Raw genomic sequence first — 20,218 nt, forward strand, 5'->3', positions numbered from 1 at the left:
CTCTTGTACATTCAGGACAGGCCTAAAACAGGAAGCCCAGGCTGTATTAATGGAGATTCTCTACAGGTACAAATTTTCCCTACAAAAAATGGCTTTCCAGGCCCATTTCAAAATACATCAATAAAATGTATTTTGGGGTAATGTATTTTGATTTGCTTCAGAGTCTGCTGTCCGTCAGGTGATGCTATTTTAGAGTCAGATTGAAAAGTAAGCCATGTTATACTGGGTTAATAAAAAACTCATTTACTGGTCAGGCACGGCGGGTCCCACCTGTAATCCCAGCACTTTGGGAGGTCAAGGCAGGTCGATCACTTGAGGTCAGGAGTTCGAGACCAGTCTGGCCAACATGGTGAAACCCCGTCTCTACTAAAAATACAAAAATTAGCCAGGTGTGGTGATGCATGCTTGTAATCCCAGCTACTTGGGAGGCTGAGGCAGGAGAATTGCTGGAACCCGTGAGGCACAGGTTGCAGTGAGTTGAGATTGTGCCATTGAACTCCAGCCTGGGTGACAAGAGCTAAACTCTGTCTCAAAACAAACAAACAACAACAACAAAAACCTTTTACCAAGATGCTATGGTTTGTAGGGTGTGACTTCACCCTGACCTTGCATGGCCTTAGATCTTGTTTATAATTTGGTATCTTATTGCTACAAAGAGTCTGTTCTGTCAGCCTTTTGAGTGCTATTTTAACCTTAATGCTGGTCAGTTGTGCATAAACTCCGAAAGGGAAAGGGTATAACGAGACACTTCCAACTTCCTTACTTGTCATGGCTGGAAATTCAGTTTTTCAGGTTTCTCGGGGTCTCCTTGGCCAAGAGGAGATCCATGCAGTAGGTTGGGGGCTTAGGATTTTATTTGTTGGTTTATAAGACCAAATCACAAATTACACCAGGCACTGACTGGTACTGTAAGTACTGGCCAAGGAAGAAGGAACCAGGCTGACTAGGGAGGTTGATGTAGAGGTCAGAGAAGCCAGAGGGTACCACCCAATCCCAGATCCCAGATCTCCTTCTCTACTGCTATGAGCATGCAGTACACTCCCGTCACACAACTGCATGCCATCTTAGGGCAGGGGTGGTGGGTGGGAGAAGCTTGGAAAGCCTGGGCGTGGTCCTAGCCTGGCAAGTCCTAGGAGAAGTCTGGCTATATCTGTCTCCTGCATGATGCAAGCCAGGGACTCTGCCTTGCAGCCTTCAAAAGAGATAAGTTAATTCAAGAGAGTTCAGAGTATGGTCTCAGACAGAAAATTACTAGATTGAATTAAAGGGTAAATGTTTTCCCTCTGCTACTAACTGGTGGGTAGTTGTGCAAATGATCAGAAGAGTTCTAATAAAAAGATATGTTTTCTCTGCCTGTCTGACTGAAGAGTGAGAAACTTACATCCATGCAAGGGCACAGCAAGAAGGCAGCCATCTGCAAGCCAGGAAGAGGACCTCACTGGTTCCTGGCCATGCCAGCATCCTGATATTGGACCTCCAGCTTCCAGAACTGTAAGAAACAAATGTCTGTTATCTAAGTGACCCAATCTATGGTATTTTGTTGTAACAGCCTGAACTAAGACCTATTTCTTACTCATGAATTTTTCTAAATCTTTGAAAAAGTTCACTGGCATGATCACTTAAAGGTAATGGGTTTCCTTAGTTTGTTGCCCACATTGTTAAGTAGAAATTTCTTTGTAATAAATTCACCTCTCTCAAACATATTACCCTTTGTTACTTTATCAGACAAAAGAAACAAGGAAAATATGTTTTTATTTTTATGATGCATACTCCTCTTTAAAATGAGATGGTTTGAAAGGAACCTGGCAAATGAAATAGATTATTTACAAAAAGGAAGAAGTCACTGTTCTTTCTGCCTCAGTAAAGAAATGATGTTTTCTGAAAATGGCTCCATACTGTCTCTCACTGAAATCCAAAACCCCCTCTCAAGAGTTGAAGTTTGGGGATTGTTGTATCCGTCAAAATTTCTTAGCAAGGTTTTTATGCTTTTCTGAGGCATGGGTAGGTGCAGCTCCTAATGTAGTTCTTCTGGTCCTTGCTTTTCACTGGGGAAATTAAGGTAGTAAGCTCCTTGTCATTCATGTCTGCCATATGACTAACAGCTTTTAATTGAGTGGCTGTATATTCAGTATACTTCATAGAGAAGAGTGAACTGGAAAACCAAAATGTAGGCATTGGCAGACATTTCTCCATGAGTCTCTTGACTTTCTGCACATCTTATGAGCAAAAGCACTGAGTGACTTTGTTTTGGGCTATCATTTCAATGACATTTTATGGCAAACATCCTTGGAAGATAGAGATAGTATCTCCTTCTGGAACAAAGACAGCCACGCTTACTGTTCATTGTAAAGTATTGGTTTCCTGTAACACCCTACTGAGTATGCAGGTAGCACTTGGCTCTCATTGCTTTGCTTTTTGGTAACTGGGGCTTGGAACTGACTTAAGAAAAGGTGAATACTCTGGCAACTGCTATTGCTGTGAGTAACCAAGTGTTTGATTCTGGTCCAGGAGTTTCATATTTTCTGTTAGGATCCATAAGCTGTGGCAAGCTGAGAGTGAAAGAAGAATAGATCGTCAGAGAAAGTCAGCTTGCAGTTATTGCAAAAGGAAGAAATTGATCCTTCGCAAACAACAGCCAGGTATCTGCCACCATGGCTTACTTTCGTCTCTATTCTCCTTTCGTCATACTGATTTCCTTGGGTAGCATGCTCTCCTTGTTCAAGTCCTGGTCTTCACTCAAGGCCCAGGAAATCTCTCCAGCCCACGAATGGCATGGAACCTCTTGTTATCTCATTTTTCAAAAAAATGCATTGCATAAAGTAGGCAATAAATATTTGTTGATTTTGACGGCATTAGGCCTTCTGTGTCCTCTGGCCATGAGCACTTGGAAGACAGGAAGTATGATATCTGGAACTTATTAAAGGGTTTAGCAAATATTAAAATATAATGTAAAAAGTCACATTACCTAGAAAAATATATGTTAATACGAACTATGTTTTTAAATACTCATGACTGATTTCAAACTTACGTTGTGGGGAAAAATCACTCTCAGTAATATAAAACAGGTATAAAACCCTTCTTTAGGGAAGGACATGCTATCTTCCATTCTTTTCTGGTCTTTGGGATCGTGCAATAATTTTTGGCTACATCTAAGAACTTAAAGAATCAGTGTGAGAAGAGATGCATACTGAGAAATATTTTTACCTCAAATATTTCATTGGAATGATGGTACGTTTGATAAAAAATTAATAAGGAGAATGGTCAGAGGTTGTGTTTTCAATATCTAGAGCTAATTTAACTACATGTATGCCTCAAGCTGAACTTATTTCTTTGCAAAAAGAAACTAGGCGTGTTCTTGAGTACACAATGTCGTAGGACCAATGCTCTACGCTGAGACTCTCTCTACAGCTATTGACCTCATTTGAAAGCATTCCAAACCATCTCTTGAAATACAAGAAATTTAAACACTTCTTTTCCATATCCATTACCAAGATTCCTTCAAAACTCCATCTCTTCCTTTTCTTCTCTGGGGTTACTTTACAGATCTGAAAGCTTTTAAAGTTTAATCATTCCTTTTAAAGTAATTCTTTGAAAATGGCATGTAATCCAGTGGGTACAAAACTTTACTCAAAGGAATTAAATCCAAGGCGGCTGGCTTTGTCATTGGCAGAGATGTGTACACTGGGGAAGGACTGGCAAAGTGGATCTCTAGGGTGAGAGCAGTTCCTAAGTTCTCATAAGCGTGATAAAGGGGAAAACATAAGCAAATATCCAATAAGATTTTTTAAATAAATGACTTTATTTTAATAAAGAAACCACGAGGGAAACATTTAAGAGTTTTAATAAACAGGAAAAGTAAACCAAGAGTTTTGAACTTGAAGATAAGTGAAAAAATACATAAAGAACTGCTATGAAAGCTGTGGTTCCCAAAACATTGTTGGAATCACCTGGGGGAATCCTTAAAAATGACTGAGGCCTGGTTCTCACTCCCATACATTGCAATTTAGTTGGCATGGGGTGCCACCTGGGCACTGTGAGTTTTCCAGGTGTTTCTAGTGTGTGAGCAGTTTGGGAACAAATATGCCACAGAGTATTACCTCAGCAAGATGCTTCATGCTCTGCAATGAGTTTTTAAGGACATTAATTACCTGTAGTGGGCTGAATGATGGCCCCCAGAAGGATATGTTCACGTTCCGTGTTACCTTATTTGGGAAAAGTGCCTTTGCAGAGGAAATTAAATTAAGCATCTTGAGATGAGGAGATAATCCTGGGTTGTCTGGGTGGGTCCTAAATCCAACGACAAACATCCTTTTTAGAGGGAGGCAGAGGGAGATTAGAGAGAAGAGGAGAAGCCAACAAGAGCTGTAGGACCAAGAAGGCAGAGATTGGAGTGATGCACCCACAAGCCGAGCAATCACCATAGCCACCTGAAGCTGGAAGAGGCAAGGAGTGGAATCTCTCCTAGAGGCTCTGGAGGCAGTACAGCCGTGCTGATACCTTGATTTAGGGCTTCTGGCCTCCAGAACTGTGAAAGAATACATTTCCTTTGTTTTAAGCCACCTAGTTTGTGGTGATTTCTTATGACAGCCCTGGGGAACTAATATATTACCTAATGCTGCTAAGCAGCAGGGCAGATGCTGATATGAAGGACAAAGTTGATAAACGCTAGCTTCCTGCCACAAATGCATCACAGCCATAAGAGAGCTTGGTGATTCAGGTCTAATTGTCTCCACTGTGAGCAGCTGGGCTGGGGCAGGCCATGGTTTGCTAAAGTGAAACCTCCTCTGTCTGCTATATCCTTTATCTTTATATCATTTAGGATTTCTTCAGTTGCCACAAGAAAAAATCCAACTCATCTCTCTCATACTGGTAAACAGATGATTGACAGAGAGGTCCTAATGGAGTACTCAATAGCTTAATTAGGGGATCAAACAATGTAAGTGGGATTGCATTTCTTTCCATCTGTCAGCTCTGCTCCCTTCGCTTGGGCCCCATTCTCAGGCAAGCTCAGTCCTTTGTGGGAGAGAGAGCAGCAGCTCCAGATCTTATGTCCTTGAAACTTCAACTGCTCCATCCCAGAATTGTCAGCAAACTTCTCCCGGTAATTCATGGGCAGTGACAGGGCTAATTGCTAATTCCTGAACCCATGGCTATGGTCAGGGGAATACCATATATTGACTGCTGTAGGCTAGTATAAAGAGTGCCCATTCATAGATATGTGCTGAGATCTCTGAATGTTTGATTCTGTCTCAAAGCTAAATTTTAATGATTAGGGGTTTTGATTCATTGTAATTTATTCTTACAGATAGAATACTTGTATTTTAGTCTTGCTGATTTTAATTAGTATTCAGAAACTGTCTTTTGGGCATTTTTCCTCTTTGTTGTGGAATTTTCCTTGGCCACAGGCCCTGCATGGAATGAAATCTGTCCCTGTGTGATTAGTTAGATGACAAGCACTGCGTAGTGCCTCCACAAGGCAGAATGGATGCATCTGAAGGACCATATTGGGGACCACATGGTTTGGCTTCTAGGTACACATATGTGGGCATTTCCTGTAGAAGCTGCTCTTCCTGAATAATGAGCTATTTGAAACTGAAATATGCTTACCTCTTGTCATCACTGAGATGCTGACATAAGGGTGTCTTTTATTCCAAGTAGTTATACGGAAATAAACCCTCCCTTTCTTTTGAGTATTTGGCCTGAAAGTCCAGTTTAACAGCCCATTCCTAGACACTAGGGATATATAAGGTATTTCTTAAGTTGCTTTTTTTCCTCCTCCTGCTCTCCCATTCCCTTTTAAGTTAAAGAAATTGAATTGCTTGTTCTGTAGAGTTTTCATAGTCTGGATTTTACTGATTATATTCCTGTGGTGCTGTTTAACATCCTTTGTATTTCCTGTAAATTGGTAATGGGTTCTAAAGTCTTCATCAGATTCAGATTCAGATTTGATTTGGGGCTTGGGGGAGGTCTCCTTCACAGGTGGTATTGTGTTTGTCCTTTGGGAAACACTCGCAGTCTTGTTGTCTCTCTTTTTTAACATTAGCAGTCTTTGATGATCAATGCCTACATCTATTAATTCATTAGTAATTGCAAAATGACATTCCAATTTTATCATAACCCTATATTTTTAATCTATTAAAGTAATGCATGCATAGAGTAATACAGTCTAAAAAGTCAAATAGTATAATAGAATATACCAAAAAGCAACATTTCCTACAACAAACAATTTAATGAAAAGAGTAGCATTATTTTACATTTTTACACATCTTTTAAATGTCTAACTTAATAGAAGACAGCTGGATTCTCATAGCTTCTCTGCATGTATCCTCCGGAAAACTCCCCTATACACTAATGAGAATGAAAAATGCATATCATATTCTGGTATTATTATAAAAATAGTTTTGATCATGTAAACCCCCAGTAGTATCCTGGGGACTCTACACTTTAAGAACTGGTGCTCTGGAGAACACATTTTCCTCCTCTTGCTGGGGTGAGACTGGGTTGGTGGTCTGTCTGTGCAAGTTGGGGAAAGGATCTGGGAGTCAAAGTGCTCCTTATGTAGAGTTTCACCCAGTTTTGTTTCAACCTTCACCTCTCTTTGCTGTACCCTATCCCTTCACCTTGGTATGTGATGTATTCAATTCTCAAGATGTACTAGAGTTCTACAGCATGAATTGCCTTGTTTTTGTTTGCATCCTCCTTTATCAATTCTAAAATTCCAGCTTTTCCCACTCTGCTAGGTAGATGTAGTGATTTTGATTGATTGATCGATTGATTCTTGATTCAGAAAGGGTCTCACTCTGTCACCCAGGCTGGAGTGCAGTGGCATAAAGAAGACTCTCTAGAGCCTCAAACTCCTGGGCACAAGCAATCCTCCCACCTCATCCTCCTGAGTAGCTGGGACCACGGGCATGTGCTACCATGACTAGCTAATTTTTTATTTTTTTGTAGAGATGGGGTTTCACCATGTTTCCTAGACTGATCTTGATCTCCTGGCCTCAAGCTATCCTCCCATCTCACCCTCCCAAAAAATATAGTGGTTTTAAAACACGTCTGCAAATACTTTGACTCTTCTTCCAATGAAAGGTGGGGTCTGTGTTCTCTCTTCTTGAATATGGGCTGACCTCAGTGAGTGACTGACCAACAGAATACAGTGAAACAATAATAAGTGGTGTCCAAGGGTAGATCAGAAAAGAGGATGCACTTTCTGACTGGTTCTCTTGGGACACTCATTGTCTGATACCCGAGGTGCTATGTAAGAAGTCCTAGGCTGCCATACCCTGACAAGGCCCAGACTACGTAAAAAGATCACATGCAGGTGTTTCAGGAGACAGACCAAGCTGAGGTTGCAGCCAATAGCTAGCTAGCATCAACTGCCAGATGTATGAGTGACAGAGCTACCAGGAGTTCTTGAATCACCCCAGTTTTTGAGTCTTCCCAGTTGAAACCACAACATTGTGAAGTGAAAAGATGTTCCTACCATGTCCTTTTCAAAGTCCTGACTTCCAGGATCTATAAATATAAAAAATAGTTGTTTTAAGTTGCTAAGCTCTATGGTAGTTTGTCATACAACCACAGATCACCAGGGCAGTCAGTGGTCACTCATTCTTCTGTTCTCCATCTTCTAGAATGCTCTTGTCATCATTGGTCCATTGTCTTCTAGTTTCTTGCTCTTTTGTCTTAATTTGTTTATACCCTTTATTCCTTTATTTTAGGGATTTTGGCAGGTAGTAGAGAGAATACATGCTCACTTTACAGTGTTTCAAAGGGCTACTTTTCTACATGTGTTATATCCCACTGAAGTTCATTTGAAGATTGTCTTCATTTTTAATGTAGTGTGGCTTTAAATTGGCAACTCTGTGAGTGGGTATGCCTATGTACACGTGAAACATATTTATTTGACCTTTCTGAGAAGTTAGAAGAATGGCTACTCCATGAAAACAACCGTGTGGGTATTGTCAGCAATGCCCATGGTATTCCTCTAAAGCTGAGGTGCTCTAGATAAAAACACATGTTTTTCCACATCCTGGTACTTGGGAAAATGGCATATTTTTGAGTTATTGTAGAAACAGTTATAGTGCTCAGAATCTCCAACGGGAAGTAATTGCTCAATAATGTTAAGTATTTTTGCTTTCTCCATGGATCCCCACACCTGTCCGATAACAAAGGATCAAATCAAACCCAGTAGGGTTTGGTGAGCTCTTTCAGAAGGGTGATGTGTGAGAACATCTCCTAAGCAGTGCCTGAAGAAGATTAGTCTGGAACTGCCTGCTGTCCATCCAAGCGAGATTAGGCTGGTGGGGCTAATGCATTCTGTTTGATCATATTACTTTTTTGAAGTTTAGGAAGAGGTAACACCCAAATGGACCCCACACACTGAATATTTAACTTGTTCTAGCCAGTATCCAAGGCACTTTTTTGTTTAAAAATTCCATCAAGATTTTGTTTTTCTCTAGAACCATTGAGTATACTACTAAGGAACTAGCACTTCTGTATTAAATGAATAATAATGAGATCCTTTGGAAGGAGCTGCAGGCTGCTGCACATTCCGTGAGACAGGTGAAAAACTGGTGTTCTCTCAAAAGCGCCATCTTCTGGCTGGAGGCCAACCAACTCAGGACATTACAACAACTCATGACAGAACAAGCTGGCTCCAAGGAAGGAGAAAACAACAGCTAATTCCACTGGCTACAACATCCTGGCTAACCAGTGGTCCTGAGTCTGTCCATGTGACAACTTCACTGCTAGCATAACCAGCATTCAAGAAAGCCAGCACACTAAACATATCTACAACCAAGGACTCTCACGGAGTCTTATTTAACTTCCCTGCCACCTCCACTAGAGCAGAAGCTGGTATCCACACCTGGGAGACCTGAAGACAGATCACATCATGGGACTCTTTGGAGACACTTCTCAGCACCAGCCTGGAACCTGGTAGCCCCAATGGGTCGCTAGATTCAGAAGAGCAATAACAATCACTGCAGTCCACCTTCCAGGAAGCCCCATCCCTAGGGGAAGGAGGAGTTCATCACATCAAGGGAATACTGTGTGGGACAAAAGAATCTGAACAGCAGCCTTTGAGTTCCATATTTTTCCACTGAAATAGTCTACCCAAATAAGAGGGAACCAGAAAAGTAATTCTGGTAGTATGACAAAATGAAGTACTATAACACTCCAAAAAGACCACACTAGTTCCCCAGCAATGGATCCAAACCAAGGAGAAACTCTGAATTGCCAAATAAAAAAATTCAGGATCTTGATTATTAAGCTACTCAAGGAGATACCAGAGAAATGTGTCAACCAACTTAAAGAATTTTTTTTTTTTAAAAATTCAGGATATGGATGAAAAATGCTCCAGAAAAAACAGATATCATAATGAAAAAACAATCACAACTTCTGGAAATGAAAGACACCGATAGAGAAATACAAAATGCCCTGAAAAGTTTCAACAACAGAATAAAACAAGTAGAAGAAAGAACTTCAGAGCTCAAAGACAAGGCCTTTGACTTAACCCAATCGGATAAACACAAAGAGAAAAGAATAAAAAAATGAACAAAGCCTCCAAGAAATTTGAGATTATGTTACATGACCAAACCTAAGAATAATTGGTGTTCCTGGAGAAGAAGAGAAATCTAGAAGTTTGGAAAACTTATTTGAGGGAATAAGTAAGGAAAACTTCCCCAGCCTAGAGAGCTGGACATCCAAATACAAGAAGCTCAAAGAACACCTGGGAAATTTATTGCAAAAAGATCATTACCCAGGCATATAGTCATCAGGTTATCTAAAGTCAAGACAAAAGACTCTTAAGAGCTGTGAGGCAAAAGCATCAGGTAACCTATAAAGGAAAACCTATCAGATTAACAGCAGATTTCTCAGCAGAAACCCTATAATCCAGAAGGGTCTGGGGTCCTATCTTGACCTCAACCAAAATAATTGCCACCAAAAATTTTGTATCCAGGAGAACTAAGCTTCTTAAATGAAAGAGAGATAAATCCTTTTTCAGATAAACAAATGCTGAGAGAATTTGGCACTACCAAGCCAACACTACAAGAAATACTAAAAGGATTTCAAATCTGGAAACAAAACTTCAAAATACACCAAAATAGAACCTCCTTAAAGTATAAATCTCACAGGGCCTAAAAAACAATAACACAATGAAAAACTCAAGGTATTCAGGCAACAACTAGCGCAATGGATAAAGTAGTACCTTATATCTCCATACTAACATTGAATATAAATGGCCTAAATGCTCCACTTAAAAGATACAGAATGGCAGAATGAATAAAAATCCATCAACTAGTATCTGCTATCTTCAAGAGACTCACCTAACACATAAGGATTCACATAAACTTAAGATAAAGGGATAGGAAAAGACATTCCAAGCAAATGGAAACCAAAAGCAAGTAGGAATAGTTATTCTTATATCAGACAAAACAGACTTTAAAGCAACAACAATTAAAAAAGACCAAGAGGGACATGATGTATTGATAAAAGGACTAGTCCAACAGGAAAATACCACAATCCTAAATATTATGTATGTACCTAACATGGGCACTCCCAAATTTATAAAACAATTATTACTAGACATAAGAAATGAGATAGACAGCAACACAATAATAATGAGGGACTTCTCATGCCTGTAATCCCAGCATTTTGGGAGGCTGAGGTGAGCAGACAACCTGAGGGTAGGAGTTCGAGACCAGCCTGGCTAACGTGGTGAAACCCCATTTCTACTAAAAATACAAAACATTAGCCAGATGTGGTACGTGCCTGTAATCCCAGCTACTCAGGAGGCTGAGGCAGAAGAATTGCTTGAACCCAGGAGGCAGAGGTTGCAGTGAGCTGAGACCACACTATTGTACTCCAGCTTGGGCAACAAGAGTGAAACGCAGTCTCAAAAATAAATAAATAAATAAATAAATAAAATAATGAGGGACTTTAATACTCCACTAACAGCACTAGACAGGTCATCAAAACAAAGTCAACAAAGAAACAGTGGACTTAAACTATACCCTAGAAGAAATGGACTTAACAAATAATTACAGAACATTCTACTCAACAGCTGCAGAATATACATTCTTTTCATCAGCTCATGGAACTCTTCAAGTTAGACCATATGATATGCCACAAAACAAGTCTCAATAAACTTAAGAAAATTGAAATTATGTCAAGTACCCTTCCAGACCATAGTGGAATAAAACTGTGGGTTTTATTTCCTGCAAAAGGAACCCTCACAACTATACAAATACATGGAAATTAAATAATGTGCTCCCAAATGATCTTTGGGTCAACAGTGAAATCAGGATGGAAATTTAAAAATTCTTTGAACTGAAAGATAATAGTGACGCAACTCATCAAAACTTCTGGGATACAGCAAAGGCAGTGCTAAGAGGAAAGTTCATAGCCTTAAATGCCTGCATCAAAAAGTCTGAAAGAGCACAAATAGACAATCTAAGGTCACACCTCAAGGAACTAGAGAAACAAGAACAAACCAAACTGAAACCCAGCAGAAGAAAATAAATAACAAAGATCAGAGCAGAACTCAATTAAATTGAAACAAACAAAAAATAATGCAAAAGATAAATGAAACAAAATGCTGATTCTTTGAAAAGATAAACAAAATTGATGGACCATTAGCCAGATTAACCAAGAAAAGAAGAGAGAAGATCCAAATAAGCTCAATTAGAAACAAAACGGGAGATATTACAACTGCTACCACAGAAATACAAAAGATAATTCAAGGCTACTGTGAACACCTTTATGCACACAAACTAGAAAATCTAGAGGAGATGGATAAACTATTGGAAATATACAATCATCTTAGATTAAATCAGGGAGAAATAGAAACACTGAACAGACGAACAATAAGTAATGAGGTTGAAACAGTAATTAAAAATTGCCAACAAAAAAAAGTTCAGGACCAGATGAATTCACAACTTAATTCTGCCAGATATCCAAAGAAGAATTGGTACCATTATTTCTGAAACTATTGCAAAAGATAGAGAAAGAGGGAATCCTACTGAAATCATTCTATGAAGCCAGTATCACCCTAATACCAAAACCAGTAAAGAACATAACAAAAAAAAAGAGAAAACTACAGATCAATATCCCTGATGAACGTAGATGCAAAAATCCTCAACAAAATACTAGCTAGCTGAATCCAACAGTATACCAAAAAGATAATCCACCATGATCAAGTGGGTTTCATACCAGGGATGCAAGGATAGTCTAACATACACAAGACAATAAATGTGATACTTCATATAAACAGAATTAAAAACAAAAATCATATGATTATCTCAATAGTTGCAGAAAAAGCATTTGACAAAATTCAGCATCCCTTTATGAATAAAACCCTCACCAAATTGGCATAAAAGGGACATACCTCAAGGTAATAAAAACCATCTATGAAAAACCCACAGCCAACATTATACTGAATGGGCAAAAGTTGAAAGCATTCACCCTGAGAACTGGAACAAGACAAGGATGCCCACTTTCACCACTTGTATTCAACATAGTACTGCAAGTCCTAGCCAGAGCAATCAGACAAGAGATAGAAATAAAGGGTATCCAAACTGGTAAAGAGGAAGTCAAACTGTTGCTCTTTGCTGATGATATGATTGTATACCTACAAGACCCTAAAGACTTATCCAAAAAGCTCCTAGATTTGATAAATGAATTCAGTAAAGTTTCAGGATACAAAATCAATGTTCACAAATCAGTAGCACTGCTATGCACCAACAGCGACAAGGCTGAGATTCAAATCAAGAACTCAACCTCTTTTACAATAGCTGCAAAAAAAAAAAAAAAATAATAATAATAATAATTAGAAATATACCTAACTGAGGAGGTGAAAGATCTTTACAAGGAAAATTATGAACCAGTGCTGAAAGAAATCATAGACAACACAAACAAATGGAAACACATCACATGCTCATAGATAGGTAGAATCAATATTGTGAAAAGGACTATACTGCCAAAAGTAATGTGAAAATTCATTGCAATTCCTATCAAAATACCATCATCATTCTTCACAGAACTAGAAAAAACAATCCTAAAATTCATATGGAACCAGAAAAAAGCCTGCATGGCCAAACAAGACTAAGCAAAAAGAACAAGTCTGGAGGCATCACATTAACTAACTTCAAACTATACTACAAGGCTATAGTTACCAAAACAGCATGGTACTGGTATAAATATAGGGACATAGACCAATGGAACAGAATGGAGAACCCAGAAATAAAGCCATACACTTAAAGCCAATTGATCTTTGACAAAGCAAACAATAACATAAACTGGGGAAAGGACACCCTAGTCGACAAATGGTGCTGGGATAATTGGCAAGCCACATGTAAAAGAATAAAGCTGGATGCTCATCTCTCACATTATATAAAAATCAACTCAGGATGGATAAAAATCTAAAATCTGAAACCATAAAAAGTGTAGAAGATGACTTTAGAAAAACCCTTCTAGACATTGGCTTAGGCAAAGAGTTTATGACCAAGAACCCAAAGCAAATGCAACAAAAACAAAGATAAATAGATGGGACCTAATTAAACTAAAAAGCTTCTACAATGGAAAAGAAATAATCAACAGAGTAAACAGACAGCCCACTGAGTGGGAGAAAATCTTCACAAACTGTGCATCCAACAAAGGACTAATATCCAGATTCTACAAGGAACTCAAATTAATCAGCAAGGAAAAATAAATAATCCCATCAAAAAGGGACAAAGGACACAAATAGACAATTCTCAAAGGAAGATATGCAAAAGGCCAAGAAACGTATGAAAAAATGCTCAATATCACTAATTTTAATGGAAAAGTCCATCAAAACCATGGGATAGCACCCTCTCTGGCAAGAATGGCCATAATTTAATCATCTAAAATAACAAATGTTGGTGTGGATGTAGTGAAAAGGGAACACATTCACACTGCTGGTGGGAATGTAAACTAGTACAACTACTATAGAAAATGGTGTAGAGATTCCTTAAAGAACTAAAAGTAGAACTGTCATTTGATCCAGCAATCCCACTACTGGGTATCTACCCAGAAGAAAATAAGTCATTCTGTGAAAATGACACTTCCATGTGCATATTTATAGCAGCACAATTTGCAATTGCAAAAATATGGAACCAGCCTAAATGTCCATCAACTAAAACATGGATAAAGAAAATGTAGTGTGTACACACACACACACATGCACACACCATGGAATACTACTCAGCCATAAAAAGGAATGAAGTAATGTCATTCATGCCAACCTGGATGGAACTGGAGACCATTATTCTAAGTTGAAGTAACTCAGGAATGGAAAACCAAACATCTTATGTTCTCATTTATAAGTGATAGGTAAGCTATGAGAATGCTAAGCTATAAGCATAATATAATGGACTTTGGGGACTCGAGGGGAAAGGGTGGGAGGTGAGTGAGGGATAAAAGACCACACATTGGGTACAGTGTACACTGCTTGTGTGATGGGTGCACAAAAATCTCAGAAATCACTGCTAAAGAACTTTTCCATGCAACCAAACACCACTTGTTTTCCCAAAACTATTTAAATACAAATTAAAATTAAAATTAGAGAAAAAACACAATGATATAACATGAACCAATCCGAAGTGTGATTAGAGAAAATCCACAAAAGAGAAGGGTGGGAATTATCTAAGTCGACCACATTCTTTCTCTTAGAGGGCTCTTTTACTTTTGAGATGCCATGATTTCTGTGTACAAGGGCCCTCTGCCAGGAATGTCTTCCCTTGACCCCCACTTATAAGCAGAGTAAATGCTTAGTTCTCATAACTCAGATCTAACAGCTCTTTTTGAAGGCTTCCCAGTTCAGCCACACTATTACCTTATTATTCTCTCTTTTGGAAGAACTTGTCAGTTACTTTCATTGTTGATGATATGGGTATGGTTTTTAAAGATCCTCTAATTGAAATATTATAACTTTATTTTTTAAAAATGAAATTTAATGCTTGGGCCCCATTCAGTTAATTCTGATTTGCCCTACTTTTTTTTTCCCCCAGGGAGGTTTCATATAAATTCTGAGGAATAGGCCAGGTGCAGTGGCTCACACTTGTAATCCCAACTCTTTGGGAAGCCAAATCAGGTGGATTGCTCAAGACCAGGAGTTCAAGACTAGTCTGGGAAATATAGCGAGACCCTATTTCTACACTAAAAATAAGAAACTAGCTGGGTATGGTGGTGTGTGCCTGTAGTCCCAGCTACTTGGGAGCCTGAAGTAGGAGGATTGCTTGAGCTCGGGAGGTCGAGGCTGCAGTGAGCTGTGATTGTACCATTGCACTCCAGCCTGCGTGAAAGAGCAAGACCTGCCTCAAAAAACAAATAAACTAATTAAATAAATTCTGAAGAATCTCCCAGCACCCATGAAAAAGGAACATCTTATCTTTGGTTGTCATTGGTCCCTGTTGGCATCTGCTTCTGTCAGTCATACCAGCTCATTCCTGCCAGACCTAGTTATTGGCTTTTATCCTTGCCAGCATCCATGAAACACGGACTTTCCCAAATGGATTCAAATGCAAGTCCTAGAAGAATATTCTCTGTTCTTGATTTGACAAACATTGAGGCTTTTTCAGGTCCTTGGGCTTTTTCTGCTATACCGAGCCTCTGTAGGTACAGTCAGGTCAAATAAAGTTTTTGATGCTTTTCCAAGTGACATTGGGGTCATGAGCACTCAGTGAGGGTGTCTAAAGCTTCTCTTTCTTGGTCACCATATGTGCTCTGCCACTGTGGGGTGTGGGTGAACTCTGGGACTTCACATAGGAAACAAAGTTCATATTTCCTCTGTGCCCACATCCCACACTTGCAGTGGCTTCCTTGTGCTGAGAGAGGCCAAGGACAAAGTTGCCAGGGGCACTCCCCAGTCTCCGGTTCTCTTGTCTCTTTCTGACTCCTCATGCAGCTCAGAAAACCTCCTGTGTGGGTGAAAAATGCCTGCTGCAAGTGGTCTGCTATTTGTTTTATAACGGACTTTAGAAGTACCAAAACCAGTAATTTGAATCCTTTGTTCTCTAGGCTGCCTCTGACACTTCCCCTTCTGTCCCTTCACCCTTGAAACAATGGTGCCAATTTATGATTCTCTGTCAGGTATAGTGTGACTGCATGCGTGTGTGCGTGTGTGTGTGTTGAAGTAAAACAAAACATTTCTCCCTAAAATATTGAGGATTGTTAAGTTAAAAACACTGAAAACCCAGGGGAACACTCTGCCTCAGCCTCTATTTGCCTGATGGTGGAGGTAAATCCTTCCTTACTGGAGACAGCACCTGCTTTTCAGCCCAGAGAAGGCACCAGCAAGCACCAGAGAACCCCAGGAATAGATTTTACTGTCTTCTCATGTTTTCCCACCTTTTAAAAGACTGTAACTGCTCTCCCCTTTTTCTTATCACTATGTAGGATTTATGACTCTTTGTTAAAATGCTATGTAAGCAAAGCCCCTAAACCACTGCCTTGAGAGAAATACTTTTGAACAAAGGCCTCTCCCGCTGATGGGTACAGCAGGAGTTAATAAACTTCTGCTTGTTTTTCTTTTGTTCATTTGACTTTTGTTTTCAGGAGAATGTCTCAAGTAAGAACCAAAAAAGGGAAAGAAGAGAAATTATGCTTTCTCCCTTACAGTGGTAAGTGGCTTGTTTTCCTTTTTTTTTTTTTTTTAATATTTTATTTTTGGAGATCTGGTGTGTTCTTTCTGCTCTTTCTCCTATTTTCTTCTTCTTGTTGCCTGCTGCCTATAATTCACATATGACAAGTGGAGCAGCCTTAAGGTATTCTTCACGATGAAAGTCAGATTCTGGGGAAGGCAGGGCAGAACTGAGCCTGGGGCCCTGATAACTTCATGCAGCAAAAGTCCTTGCCCTGGACTGCTTGACCCCAAACAACCCTATCCCTGGGCTTTTTTTTTTTTTTTTGGTCACAGAATACATCCTTTGTGTTTAAGCGACTATTATTTTTTCTTTGTATGTAGCCAAACCTAACCTAATTAACACTGCTATCTTCATCATTTCAAACCTGAGTCTACAAGTGTTGCATAGAAACCAAGGTAAACAGAGTATTATTCTTGTTCTCAAAGAGCTCAGGAGCCATTATGAAGGGTGAAAACCTGAACAAGTTACTTTGGCACAAGATAAAGTAGGAGAAGTACAAAAGAGATGGGTGAATACTGTCAGAATTCAGAGAAGAAAGATGTACATAAAGTTTAGTGTGGAGCAAATGTGGTGAGTGGCTCAGCAGAAGGTAGATTTAGAAGAAAATGGGTCAATTTTTTAAAATGGATGAAGACAGGAAGGGAAGGGCCTTCTAGGCAAAATACATAGCATGAGGAAAGGGGGCTGCATAGTTTCCGTGCCAGGAATTCTGCATTGCCTGGGTTGGCAAAATTCCTAGGTGGAGAAGAGGAGAGTGAGGAGAGATGAGGCAGGAGAGTTAGGTTAAGGCTACCTCTTATAGGGCACTGAGTGCTCATGCACCAGGGTCAGTGTATTGAAAAATAGTAACAAGCATTTCTCTTTGTTTTTTCCATGTAGCTGACCTTCTCCATAGTCAAGGCACACAGCTTCCTAGAAAACAGAGACATTAGGATTCTTAAAGTTAGAATGCAAAGAAAAAGCAAGTGCCATTATTTAGCTTGTGACATTCAAAATGGATTCAGTAGCAAGACAATAAGCCTTGGAAGCCAAATTTTATCTTAAAAGGAGAACTTTCTGAATTCCATTAATAGGCAAAGAATAGAGCCCTGAGGCCTCAGATTACAGGATTCTACCACAGTGTTTAAAAGATTCCCCTCTTCCTTTTGTTGTGTAAGCCTGGAGGCTTGAAGCCCAAGTAGGAATGAAACTGTCTTTGCAAGATTATAACAATGAGAAAAATATGACAGTGAAAGAGACATGATCCAACCAACCCCCATCTTGCCTTTAACCTCCAAATTGTCTTTGGTCATTCTTGGGCTTGGGCCAAGCTAACTTTGGCAAAAAATTAGTTTATAGTTTAAATGATAATAGTCCTTCCCCAAAACTAAACTGCTTTGTAAAACTAATGAAAGACTACCAAGTTAGGAAGATGAGAGGAGTCTGAATTCTGCTAAGATCTGGGCATGAATGATTATCAACCATTATTCTGGTGGTCACAAGATTTGCAATTTCTGCAATTACTTTTGCAGACAACATCACTATTGTAGAACCTAAGACTGGCCTTTTGAGATGTCCTTTCAGGCTTTTGCATTTCTGATGACCAGATGGCCCCCACCCAGACCTGTGATTTCTGGCTCAACTGCTCCTGTGGTCCCACCCAGAAGCTGACTTAGCACATGAGGACAATTTTCCACACACCTCTACGATTGCATCCACAACCAATCAGCAGTAGCCATTCCCCCATCCCCCTGTTTACCAAACTATCCTTGAAAAACCCTAACTTCTAAATTTTTGGGGAGATTGATTTGAGTAATAACTCCATCTCCATCTCCCATGTGGTGTGGTTGGCCTCATGTCAATTAAAACATTTTTTTACTGCAATTCCATAGTCTCAATGAATTGGTATTGTCTGTGCAGTGGGCAGGATAACCCATTAGGCAGTTACAGGATTACAGGAATCAAGAATAAGACAGTACAGATCTTTTCAATCTGTGTACAACCAGTGAGCTAGATGCTTCTCTTGATCCTTGGTCTTCAGGAAAACCCAACATGACCCAAGGTGGCCATACCTTTTGGCTGGAAGCTATGGCCCCTGGCTGGAAGCCTCTGGACATGAACAATTTTGTCTGGGGCTTGAGTACAATGGAATCAAGCACTCTTCCTGCGCATGGCCTAGGAGGTGCTATACACCCAGTATTGTCTTCAGGAGCCAGCTGGTAGGTGGGGTGTGTTTTTACCCATTGTAGACACGTGGACTCTGATGCTGCTGGAGATGGGGGAAGGGCTCATCTTCCAGGTGCCCAGGAGCGTGGGGGGCAGTGTTGAGAACCTATGGTCAGTGTTCAGAGGTGAGTGGCCTCATGGGGACTCCTGATTGACCTAGTTGGGGCTGTTTCTCCATGTATCAGACACTTTTGTCCATGTGCGGCAGATGTTCCCTTTTATGGTACCCAAACCAGTGGCAGAGTTGTTATAGTCTCACCAATGCACCACAACATAGCATTCTCTTGTGAGGTATCACTTGGAATTCTTTGTATCATGACCAAGAGAATTAAGGACTGTGGACACAAAGGTTGAGGTTGGAGCGAAAGTTTAATAAGCCAAAGAAGAAAGCTCTTTGCTGTGGAGAAGGGACCCAGAAGAAGGTTGCTATTTTTACAGTTGAATGCAAAGGCTTTTATAGGAAACTGATAAGGGCTGGGTCTCTCATTTGCATAAGGCATGAATTTCTGGTAGCTTCACCCTGTCTTCCTAATGCAAACGTGGGCCCTTAGCTTGAGTTAGTCCATATAGCTTTGTTCCCCTTACTCCTCATGTGTCAGGGGACAGAATTTTGCATTGTGGGCATGTCCAGGCAAGTCATCTGTGTAGCCTTTCTTATTTGTATGGCTATGGGCATGTCTTAGGGAAGTCCCTCTGTGCAAGTTCCCTTTTCTGTGCCTGCAGGCTGTTTTTTTGTTTGTTTGTTTGTTTGAAAGGATTCAACTGAGGACCCACCCTAACTGCTTGCCTGACCCGATTTTTTCCTTTCTTCTTTCCCAGAGTGACTGCTCTAACAACACATGTGGTTCTGCAAATTAACTTCACCACTAGTTTGAATACTTGTAGAAAAAAGTGTGATTGCACTCGAAGTGCCTTTGTATTATCACCAAAAATTTCAGTGTTTCATTTGTCAATAACAAAAAAAAAAAAAAAAAGGAAGAACTGGTAGGCCTTTTAAATGTAATTTTAACTCTTGTCAATTTTTGAATTTACAATGTTCAAAATTCAAATATTTATGGTAGTTATTTCCAAAATTTTAAATGGCTGTAAAATATCTGGTGTAAAAAATGGTTTTAAACCTATCACCCACTTGTGGGAATAAAGTTTCTCATTAATGTAGACCGTCTAGAGTTTGAAGAGCTTGTCATTAAAAACTTGAACAGGAATTGTTTATGCCTATTTTTATGGATAAAAGCTGATGTAAAATTTACGTACATAGAATCAAGTTCAAGTTTCTCTTAAAAAATGGAAAATACCTTATTTATGGTCAGGTGCAGGGGCTCACGCCTGTAATCCCAGCACTTTGGGAGGCC

At 39.7% G+C, this 20,218-nt stretch overlaps 1 long non-coding RNA gene across 3 annotated transcripts in view; it reads left to right on the plus strand.

The window, feature by feature from the left end:
* The first annotated feature begins 467 nt into the window (after positions 1-467).
* The window catches only part of LOC103885333, an 80,978-nt gene continuing 61,227 nt past the window's right edge, over positions 468-20,218 (plus strand). For all 3 annotated transcript variants that reach the window (XR_002522690.2, XR_002522689.2, XR_002522692.2), the window contains exon 1: positions 468-2,639. This is a non-coding gene — a long non-coding RNA (uncharacterized LOC103885333). The remainder of the gene's footprint in view (positions 2,640-20,218) is intronic.

Source organism: Papio anubis, chromosome 5 (assembly GCF_008728515.1).
Source record: "Papio anubis isolate 15944 chromosome 5, Panubis1.0, whole genome shotgun sequence".
Lineage (NCBI taxonomy): Eukaryota > Metazoa > Chordata > Mammalia > Primates > Cercopithecidae > Papio > Papio anubis.